Raw genomic sequence first — 12,657 nt, forward strand, 5'->3', positions numbered from 1 at the left:
GTATTTGAATTTACATCATTTCTATTTCACTTTCCTAAGTGTAGTCCTCATATTTCTACCAGACATCAGTTTCAGCTAACTGTTTTATAAGAGCTGTGAGAAGCTTGAGAAATTAATTTCAACAACTTATCATTCTCGATAATTAATAGGATCTTAGGTATGCCAGTTTCTCAGAAATATCTTCAATTACAGGCTTAATTTACCTATTTCCTATTTTTTTGACCGCCAGAGTCAAAAATGTTGGATGATTTTCTTCAGCTGCTTTTTAAATTGCATAAGCAGAAAAAAGGAAAATGAGGGAGGCTGAACCCCATCAACAGTTTCCATTCTGACCTGCTCTTTTACATTTGCTTGGTGAATACATACATAGAGTTCAAACCAGCTGGCCTTCAAGGTTGTGTAATTAATTTTATAAATGCTGGCTTATTTTTTGGACATTTTAACTTCTGGTCCTGGCAGGACATATCATGCCAATTGTTTACAAAAGGAAGTTTGGATTCTAGTATACTGCCAGACAACATTTTTGGACAACTTAGTTTAATTTCTTTTCTTTGGAGCAAATATTATTATAGTCAGCATGCAAGTGATATTTGATTATTTATTGGATCGTAATATGACCTAGATCTAACCTTTTCTTCATTTTACTCACCTGCATGAAGCAAAGTAAATAAAACATTATGTTCTTTAAAATGTTCTTATTTTACACAATAATTTCACTTCTAATAATTTATCTTAAGAAAAAGAATAAGAATATGAATAAGGACTTTTCAAGCTATGTTTAGAATAATATTATTAAATATAAAGAATACTCTTAGTAATCTAAACATCTAGCAAGAGAGAAATAGCTAAATAATTTGTAGTAATTTTGTAAGATGAAATAGAATGTATCTATTAAAAATATTGTTTTAAAACATATTTGATGTTATTAAAATTATATAATTTTAACTGCAATAATTGAGCTATGAAATTATTCTATGCACATAGTCCCTGAATGTTATCTGGAATTTGATCAACAGTGTTTTGAATAATTCAAACATTTTTATCTCAACCTCTCCCCTGCACACACACAGACACAATGAAATATTACAACACAATCAGCAGAAACAGTATAGAGCTCTATGAGATGGAACAGTGATTGGTAAATGTGGGAAGTTGTAAACATTGGGGTGAATATTTTTTGGGGGGTTGAACCATGTTTTTATTTTTCTCTATAAGAACTGCTTCATTTTTCAATTGGGTTGTTATGGTTTTTCTTAAAACTTAAAAAACTTTATGAGGAGAATATGCCTTTTGGCATATTTATTGTAGATCATTCCTCAATTTAGAATATATTTACCGACATAATAAACATGTAATTTTTCCATGCCTAAAGTTTAACTTTGATGTAGTCAATTTTATCAATAATTTTCTGGATGGTTTTGGTTTAGAGTGATTCTTAGAGCATGTTCTCCAATTAGTAATAACAGCTCATATTACTGACCTTGACTATAGGCCAGGAGGAACTGTGCAAAGGGCTTTACCTATGTGTAGGAGAGCACAGGTGACCTTGTACATACCCACCCAGGCCACATGCACTGAGGCTTGCACCACAACTTATGTGAGGCTTTGCAGGAATCCCTGTATCCTGAACACAAGAGGATAAGAGGCTTGTGAGGAGCTGTTCTCTGGCCCTCTCCCCATCACTGCCGTTTCTTCCCTGGGAGGCTGTCATGAAATGCTTTCTCATCACCTTTGGTGGCCTGAAGGTATGCACCATTCTTTTTCACCTTCTCAGGATATAGATGCACACCACACAACTGCTCAGCTGTAGCCAAGAATTGGCTCCTTCATGAGGAAGTATGCCACACCTTTGTGTGGCACTCATCGGCTCTTTTTGTTTTGGTGTCATCCTTTTCGGTATGTAGGACGAGGACCAGGGAGCTGGCACCTTTGGCTACTCTTCTTTTTGCTATATATGTAAGTAGTAGACAATCTAAATCTGAAAGTGCCTTCTTGTATCTTTACTAGCTGAATCAATCAGCTCATATTAACTCATTTAATCCTAAAAACTAAATAGTGCTTTTTGTACACGTGAGTAAACTGAGATACAAATGTCACATAGGTCATCCTGCTAAGTGGTAGAACCCCAATTTAAACCAAGATAGTCTTACCATGGAGCCTGCACTCAACCCCTGCACTAAGCTGCCTTTTATGGTTATGCAAATATTGTAAAAAAGAAACGAAATCCACGAGGCTATAATCAAAGACAGATAATAACAAGCATTGGCAAGGATGTGGAGAAGCTGGAATCTTCATACACTGTTTGGAGGAAGTTAAAATGGTGCAGCCACTTTGTAAAACAGCTAGGCTATTCCTCAAAAGAACTTGACAATTCCACTCCTAGGTATGTACCCAAAGGCAATGAAAATGTATGTTCACATGAAAATTTGTATGTGAATATTTATAGCAACATTATTCATAACAGCCTAAAGAGTGGACAACCTAAATGTTCATCAGCTGATAAATGGATAAATAAAATATAGTATATCCATGTAACAAAATATTATTCAACCATAAAAAGAATAAAGTACTGACACGTCCTATGACAAGGATTGACGTTGAAAACACTATCCTTAAGTGAAAAAAGCCAGTGAAAAAAGACCCCATTTGTGTAACGCCATTAATATAAAATGTTCAAAACAGGCAAATTTACAGAAACAGAAAATAGGTAAGAGTTTGTCTAGGGCTTGGGAGAAGAGCTGTTAGGGGGAATGGAGGTTGACTGCTATGGGGTGTGGGAGGTTTTCTTAGAAAGATGAAAATGAAAGTGTGAAGTTGATTGTGGTGATGGTTGTACATTCTGTGAATATACTAAAAATAAATTGTACATTTTCAATGAATGAATTGTATGGTATGTGAATTATATCTCATAAAGCTGTTACAAAAAAGAAGTCTACGTGAGATTTAATACCTTAACATTTTTACTTTTTATATTTAAATATTATATCCATTTGGAATTTATTTTGATGTAAAATGTGATATAAGGAGTTTGCCTTTGTCTAGCCAGTTTTTCTTACATCATTTATTGAATAATACAGTTTTATTATGCAGATTTGAAATTCCACTTTTATTGTTTTGTAAACTACCAGACCTGTATATTGACTCAATGTTGTAGCTTGATGTGTTTGTCTATTCCTGTCAGTACCGTATGTTTCAATAACTATCATTTTCTGATATATTTAAACTTCTCTCTCTTTACTCTTTTTTCAGATTTATTCACTTTTTAAATATTTTCTTTTTAACATTTTCAAATTTTAAAAAATAATATTTAGTTTGCATCGAAAATACAGTTAGCATTTGTATTAGGTTCACACTGAATTAAGAGAATTAATAAACTATAAAATCTGCATTTATGCTCATTTTATTTATTCCAGTTTTCATTTATATCCCTTAGTAGAATCTTTTAATACTAAATTATCTTTGTTATTTCTGAGGCTTTGATGTATGACATCTTTTCTTGCATTAGTCTGATTCCATTTGTGTACAAAACAATGGTCCCTAATTTGGGTATTTTAATTTGATAAACAACCACTCTACTGAATTATCTTACTTCTTTTTTTTTGAGACGCAGTCTGGCTCTGTCGCCCAGGCTGGAGTGCAGTGGCAGGATCTCGGCTCACTGCAAGCTCCGCCTCCTGGGTTCACGCCATTCTCCTGCCTCAGCCTCCGGAGTAGCTGGGACTACAGGCGCCCGCCACCACGCCTGGCTAATTTTTTGTATTTTTAGTAGAGACGGGGTTTCACCGTGTTAGCTAGGATGGTCTCGATCTCCTGACCTCGTGATCTGCCCACCTCGGCCTCCCAAAGTGCTAGGATTACAGGCGTGAGCCACCGCGCCCGGCCTATCTTATTTCTTAATGTTTCTAGTTGTTTATTTTTAATTATAGTCAAACCATCTGCAAAAAATGGTATTTGATTATTCCTTTCCAATATTTGTGTTCTTATTTCTTCTCTTATTTATTTCCATTGGCCAGCAGTTTTATTTTTGTAGTGTGGTATCCTTGTCTTATCCCTCCCATTAATAAAAGTCTTTGTAGTACCATTGTATTCTCACTTAAGTTTTTGGGATGAGATATACAAGTTTTTAGTTACATCAGGGAAACATATTCCTATTTTTCTCTATCACTATTGTGGGTGTGGAGAGGCACAAAGGTACTTTTAACATATTGTTGAATTGTATCTGTATTTCTTTATTTGTGTTGATACTTACAGTGATATTTGCCTATAATTTTCCACTGTTGTGGAATCTTGTTTAATGTCTTTGTATGTCATATTGGCCAACCCTTAGAAAATGATTTGAACTTACTTATTCCTTTATTCTTTCAGCAGAAATGACTTTACCACTTAGCATAAAGTTTAGCATAAAGTATGCCAAACTTTATTGTAGGTGCTAAGGATATGGACAGGAGTTAACAAAACAGTCATGCCCTCTCTTGCGGTTGAAATAGACAATTAACAATCAAATGTGTGCATATATATTTACATGTATATAGTCATGTGTCTCTTAACGACAGGGATGTGTTCTGAGAAATGCATCATTAAGTGATTTTGTCATTATGCGAACATCATAGAGTGTACTTATACACAAACCTAGATGGTCTGGGCTACTGTACACACCTAGGCTATATGGCATGGCCTATTGCTCCTAGGTCACAAACCTGCACAGCATATCGCTGTACTGAATACTGTAGGCAATTGTAACACAATGGTATTTGTGTATCTAAATTTATCGAAACATAGAAAAGAAACAGTAAAAATACAGTATAAAATATTAAAAGGTACACCTGTATAGAGCACTTACCATGAATGGAGCTTGCAGGACTGGAAGTTGCTCTGGGTGAGTAAGTGAGTGAGTGAGTGAATGTGAAGGCCTAGGACATGACTGTGCACGGCTGCAGTCTTCACAAACACTGTACACTTAGGCTATGCTAAATTTATAAAATATTTTTCTTTCTTTAATAAGAAATTAACCTTAGCTTATTGTAACTTTTTAACTTTATAAGCTTATTAATTTTTTTCAACTTTTGATTCTTGTAATAACTTAAAACACAAACACATTGTACAGCTACACAAAAATATCTCCTTTCTTTATATCCTTATTCCATAAGCAGTTTATTTTTTAATTTTTTTTTTTTTTTTTACTTTTTAAACATTGTTGTTAAAAACTAAGATGCAAACACACCCATTAGCTTAGGCCTACCCAGGGCCAGGATCATCAATGTCACTGTCTTCCACCTCCACATCCTGTCTCACTGGAAGTTCTCCAGGAGCAATAACAGGGATGGAGCTGTCATCTCCTAGGCTAACAATGCCTTCTTCTGGCACACCTTCTGAAGGACCTGCCTGAGGCTGTTTTTCAGTTAATTTTTTTTAAAAGAAAATTTTTTGAGATTTTGTGATTTTCCCCACAAAATTCCCTCTGTGATTTCCCCACCCTATCAGGGCTCCTTGAGACCCTTTTACCTGGCCCTCTACTAAAAAGCGGAGGTTCTGACTTCTCCATGCTTTTGGAGTCTGCCAAACTGGGTCTACCTTGGGAGTAGAGAGGCTAGAGAACGGGGAGCAAGAAAAATAATGAGGATTGTTTTCTTCACTCTTTGGAACATAGGGTCCTCTGGTCAGAGGAAAGGGTTCTTTTCTCAGAGTTTTAGGTGACTGTATGGTGACAATGGTGTAAGAGTGCCCCTGATCATGACTGGGGTTTGCCTGGAGCCAGACAAGAGAGTTTTTATTGAAAATTTTAAAAAGTTTCCCTGCACACACCCTGCCATCTCTGTCCCACAGAGGTCCTTCTTTCTGACGTATGGCCAAAACAAGGAGGGTGGGGTTCTCTTGAATTTTGTCTGCTCATTACTACTGTGCCGTTCAGAGATTTGAGCTGCTCAGCCAGAGGATAACAGTGAACATAAATAACTGAAACAGGAAATTCACCACTGTATAGGTAATTCTTCTAGTGTTTATTTTGGTCCCCAATTTACTTGTTATTATTTATTTTCAGGGCCCTCAGATAGTTGCTCTGTGTATTCTACCTTGGGTTTTTATTTTTAATTAGTGGCATAGGTAGAAGCAGTGTGCTTAGTCCATTTTAGCCAGAACTAGAGCTGCACTGAGACAGACCCCACACTCATCCCCAGCCAATAACTTTTTATTGAAGAGGATTTTTAAATTATTATTCTACTTTAAGTTCTTGGGTACATGTGCACAATGTGCAGGTTTGTTACATAGGTATACATGTGCCATGTTGGTTTTCTACACCCATCAACTCATCATTTACATTAGGTATTTCTCCTAATGCTATCCCTCCCCTAGCCCCCAACCCGTGACAGGCCCCAATGTGTGATGTTACCCTCCTTGTGTCCATGTGTTCTCATTCTTCAACTCCCACTTATGAGTGAAAACATGCGGTGTTTGGTTTTCTCTTGTGTTACTTTGCTGAGAATGATGGTTTCCAGTTTCATCCATGTCCCTGCAAAGGACGTGAACTCATCCTTTTTTATGGCTGCATAGTATTCCATGGTATATATGTGCCACATTTTCTTAATCCAGTCTATCATTGATGGGCATTTGGGTTGGTTCCAAGACTTTGCTATTGTGAACAGTGCTGCAATAAACATACATGTGCATGTGTCTTTATAGTAGAATGATTTATAATCCTTTAGGTATATACTCAGTAATGGGATTGGTGGGTCAAATGGTATTTCTAGTTCTAGATCCCGAGGAAGCGCTGCACTGCCTTCCACAATGGTTGAAATAATTTACACTCCCACCAACAGTGTAAAAGCATTCCTATTTCTCCACATCCTCTCCAACATCTGTTGTTTCCTGACTTTTTAATGATCACCATTCTAACTGGCGTGAGATGGTATCTCATTGTGGTTTTGATTTGCATTTCTAAAGAGGTTATTTTATAACAAGAGGGCAGAATCATAGTGCCTTTTCAGTTCTGTTTCTGTTATACCTCATAGATGGTGTTGCTTGCTGGGCTATAACCTCCAGCAAGCAAGTACTCATAGAGTGCCACACACAAAAATGCTATTTGGTAATGGCATTTTAATAAGAATCACATAATGGTCCTCTGTCAAGAGAGACATATCACTAGTTCGAGGCTCCTTCCATTTTTGTGTGGCCATGCATAAACTGCTTTCTAGTCTTCTATTTTCTCTATAGGTAACAAAGACATGGTTGTGTGGAAGAAGATGAGTAATTTCAAATAAAAAAGAAAAAATACCATTAACCCAATTTTTACACTATTTTTATTCAGTATGCTAATATGTTACCTGTAGATAAGTTGGAAATTTTTAATGGTAACCAAACTTTCAAAGGCAAAACTAAAATATGTAGCACCATAAAAAATAGTAAGAAATTACTTCCATTATAATTCATCCATGAAACTTTTGTAAACAGAATATCATTTTTGTATATATCTATTCTGAATGGATGTGTGCATACACTCATTAATGCTAGGGTTGCAGCTTGTGAGCCTGAGGGCAAGAAAAAAATCTCAGGTAAACAATAGAAATGAACAACCATACCTTTGGTGTGGAAAGTAGAGAATAAGAAGTTAATCACAGAGGAGACAGAGAGTGAAGAAGCTAACTCAATTTTCTTTAGAAGCTGAAAAAAATATGAAGACTTTGGGAAAATTAGGTAAAAATAGCAGCATATGAGAACCAGAGATCGGAAATGAAAAATCAGCCTTAGTGACAACTTTCTTGAGATCAAGAGGAACTCAATCAAAACTTGCCATTATACCTGAGGTGGAATAAGAGTGGCGTTAGGTGACAAAGCTTTCTTAGAGATCTTTGGAGAGAAGGACCAATGGTAGGGAAAACATAGAATCATGAAAATATGCTGGCAATCTGAACCAGGTAAGTACTTTAATGTTCCTCTAGGCTCTGACTATGTAGAGTACAATAATGTTTTCTGCATGAGGCAAGTGGCCTAAGATGATGTTTCAACTCCAGACGTATTACATATGGTATAGGGGTAGTGGGGTGGAAAGGATGGAGGAGGGAGCTGGGCTATAATCTCCAGCAAGCGAGTACTCAAAGGGTGGTGGCTGCAGAGGGACAGGAAAAACAGGGGCCCTGGATTCCTTGTACCTGCACATCTTCCTTTAAAATGTTTATGAATAATAGAATGGTAGTGGGAGATTATAAACACGTTCTACTTTCATCTTGCTTTTAAGTGTTACTTCTTGTTTTAAATTTAAAACTCTAGCATTAACTGGGAGAGGATGATCAGAGAACTCTGTGTAATTTTGGTTATATCTATAACACTATGCTTTTCAAATTATACACATTTTACAAGAAGATAAATGACTGAAAATAGGCTATAGGTAGTCTTCCACATATAACACTTTATTAACTATTACAGGAATGCTTTCCACTTTGATCATGGAATATTAAATAATGTAATTGTTAGTAATTATTAGTAACAATAGCTGTTAGTATTTAGAATTTGAGGTCTTATTAAAAGATTTTCTAAAAATGGAGGCTCTAAGAGATGAATCTGTAGCCATAAGCTAAAGCAAAAAGAGTACGATGGGATGGTCATATATTGGGAAATTCACGGTAAATTACTACCACACAAAATAGTGCAACTAGGAAGATGCATTATTTTTTTCTATCAAAAATATGCTTTGTTCTGCATTGCAACATGGAATATCTCATTGTCAAGAAAACAAAGACCACTGGGTTTGTCCCAGCTGTGTACTTAACAAAGCCCCACAGCTGCTTTTTTAAAAGATCTTTTGTGGTAAACTATTTAGAAGGGAGTGAAGGAGAGAGAGAAAGAGAGAGAGATTTTTACAAAACATTCTGATTCATGCTCTCCCCAATCCTTTCTCCACCTCAGACAATCTTAGTCCATTATCAGAAGGTAAAGAAACCAAAGTTTTGCAACTAGAATTTTAATAAAGGTTGTGGACTTTTGAGTCCATCACTAAGGCAAAGATAGAGCCGGAAGAGAGGGAACAGAAGTGAAGCACCTGAGCAGTTCTTCTCCTGGACTTCCTCCACATCCCTCCTCCCACAAGTCAGAAACTTGGCTTGGCAGCACTGATAACTGTTAGAGAGGCCACTGTGACCCAGCCTGGTGGTGGAGGGGGGTGAGGTGGGGTCAAAAGAGCCCGCTCATGTGTCAGTGGGAATTGACACAGTGACCGCTGCCTCATTCCTATGATCTTGGCTACCAGAGATATCCCAGAATTTTTGGGCTATTCAAGGTTATTGACCACACAACATCCAAAGAGTAATAAAACAAAAAAAACATAAATACCCTAAGAGTTTCAAAATGTTGATGAGAAGATCCATAGAAATGTTAGACAATTACCTTGTCACTAACACTGGCATCGCTATATAGCTTTTAATGTAAACCAAAAGCAAGTAATATTCCAGAATATTCCAAATGGCCCTGACAGCTTGGACCCCCACCCCGCACCCCCCAAGAGAACGCTTTGAAGCAGGTTTCCTGTTGCTGCTCCTTTCGCTCCTTGACTAAACTGTGAAATATGAGCTCAGTGATTTCTGGTCCATGCTGTTTATTTCATGCTTTCACATTGGAAACAATAATTTCCTGACCCTCTCCTCTTTCATTCTTATGTGAGGGTGAATAAAATAAAGACTTTGGCAATCTTGGATCTCAATCTACCTCCAGAAGACCAACAGTACTAGATTTTATAAAATATGCAGGAGCTTTACCTCTGCTTTTTGCAAACAGCTTTGCTTGTTATCAATCTGTCCTATTGAAAAATGTGGCTGACATCATCTTTTGCCTCATATTTATGCTAGGCAGTACTTTCTTTGAAGGACCTAGAAACTTAAATAGTCAGAACATGGGGATTTCCAATAAACCTGATTGTTTCCCCCACATACTGGTAGCTCCTTCTGGCCTTTATAGCACCCTACTGCACCTCCAGTAGAAAGTGGTCAAAATCTTGAAGACAGGTGCAACAAATCACAGAACCTCTCTCTTTTTGCTATGTAGGCAACTCTGTTTGGCAAATGGCAATGGCAGAGGAGTAAAAGTGGGAGAAAATGAAAGCAATGGCTGAAGAACGTCAAAAAAAATTGTTCGTGTCCTTCTGCTCCTCACTTTCCTTGACAATCAAAATGTGGGCTCATGTAACTTCTTTTTAATCTCAATAGCAATTGTATAATGTCTCAAGACAGAGTTTAAAATTCCTTTTTACATGAAGGAACATAAATTAATTAACAGATATCCTACTCTCAGAGGAATCAAAAATATTAATACCATTCCAAATATTTTGTATGTTTATATTAGAATCTTATCCATAAAGTAATATGATAGCAAAATTCACAGAAAAATTACTTACAAATGTATGACTGAATTTATTTTAAAATGAGGCTTGTAAAAAATAGAATATTACTTATTTACTGAATTAATTTGATTTCTTTCTAGATGGAGAAAGTTGGAATGTGTTTCCTGCTTATATTTAAAATTGTGGAAGCTAAATAGAATTTTCTAAATTACTTACCAATGTGAGTTATCCATTTTTTATCATCAAAAAATTTTTGTTTTGCAGTTTTTGTCTTGCATGATATAACTACCTAAGCTTTACATAGACTTTAAATTGGAAAGGTGACAACAATGACTTATAAGATTGACTGAGCCATTATTTTACTCACAATTTATGTGACATTATGTATCCAGAATTTCAGGAAACTGCAGAGGAATCGGACATACATCCTTTCTTCAACAAACTAAGAGACTAGTAAAGGAGAAGACATTTACGTAAATAACTTTGGTAGAAAATGAAAGAATACATGACGAAAAATGATACACATGCTGTTATATTTGTGAAGGGCTCATAAGCAAATGGTTTCTTTTAAATGGTTTTCACATGTGATTTATTGAGGAAAGGCCACTTTAAAATAGAACTATATAATTGGAAAAGAAGAGTTAGTCATGTTCACTCCATAGGGAGGTAATTTGAAAGACTAAATCTTTTAAACCGTATGTAGAACCTCAATAACATATGTGCCCATCTAAAGTTTTATATGAAACCCATATCTATATTTTATAAACAACTCTAAAACTTACAAATAAAATTCCTCAAAGAAGAGTTTCAACAAAATATATCTTTTAGATATCTATAAGAAAAAAATCGTATTAATTTGAATAGATATATATTATAGGAGAGAAGGTTTTTTTATTGCAAAACACTTAGGATAAAGAAAGACTTCATATGGGAGCAATACTTTCAGTGAGTGGTAAAATTGTGTATAATCTAAGCATAAAAAGATAGAGAAAGGTAGTCCTGAAGAACGTAAACAGCAAAGACATGGTGCAAGGAAGTATGGGCATGTGTGGAAATGCTGTATATGTGTGTTTGTACCTGAAGGGGAATATGATAGATTCAGTATGAAGGTTGAGATCGCATTGTAGAAGGGGTATGCTATTCCTGGGATGGCAGTGGTAAACCATTAAAGTGTTTGCACAGATGAGTACATGATACTGGAGTTGTTCCTTAGGGAATAGTAAACTAACTGCAGTATTTTAAATGCAGGAGAGTGTGGGGACTTATGAAAACGTTACTATACTAGTCCAGGTGGAGACTGATGATTAAACATTGAGTGACTAAATAAAAGTCATAGCAGTAGGAAGAGAAAGAAATGGATGATTACATGACCGTATCCTAGTGACAAAAGTACATGAGACCATGGGAAAAACTTTACCTCCTCCACTTATTTTCCCTAGAAATATAAAAACGATCCTTGTTTTGGAAGACTTTTGAACAAATACTGAGCCATCTCGAATGATGGACCAAGTGAATCTTGAAAACAGCTCTCATTATCATACCACATTGATTTGAGTTTCTTCTTGTTCTTGCAGAAAAAGTTCAAAGTCATGTACTCAGAGTACTTTCAACAGTATTGTGCAAGTGTCGAGTTGACTAAATGCACATATTTCCATCTGATGTCAAACATGCTGCCAAACCTTAATTTTACAATGAGACTACAGTTTGCCAAACAGAAAATCAGAGCACCACAGCTCCTCTGAATTCCAGGGTGCCAGTTGAACTGTGGACACATACTTGTCCTAGTGCTGGAATTAAGGAGTGCTCCACTAGGGCCATTTGGTTCACAGGATGAATAAGCCTGTTTATGTGACCTGATATCTTTATGTCAGTGATTTACTTCACTGTCTCTTCAAATTAAGTTTCAGGGAACCTACTTTTCTTTATGTCAGTTGTTCTTGCTGAAGTCTAAATAAAGGAAATTTAACCTAATCAAACTATAGACTGAAAATAAACAAGAAAGGGGAAAAGCAAGCAGCCTATGTTACTGGAATTCCAAGGGCTCTTTTAGTTTGGCCAACACTACTTCTATTAGGGAGCCTCCAGTGGGATCATTGGTAAATGTATAAACAAAAGCCAAGTACTATCAAGTAATTGTCTGGAAATATCAGAATATTTCCATCTTATTTAGGAAGAAAGCACTCACTGGTGTCAGTGAGCATAACAGAACAGTGAGGAAATTCACATTGGCATGGAATGGCTTTTCCCCATTAAGCCATAAAGAGCAGGCTGAGTTATGTTCATGCCTTGCCAAACACGTTTCAGCTGAAGTCAAGAAAGTGGAAAGTGCTTGGGTA

The sequence above is a fragment of the Pan paniscus genome, chromosome 7 (assembly GCF_029289425.2).
Source record: "Pan paniscus chromosome 7, NHGRI_mPanPan1-v2.0_pri, whole genome shotgun sequence".
In the NCBI taxonomy this organism is placed as follows: domain Eukaryota; kingdom Metazoa; phylum Chordata; class Mammalia; order Primates; family Hominidae; genus Pan; species Pan paniscus.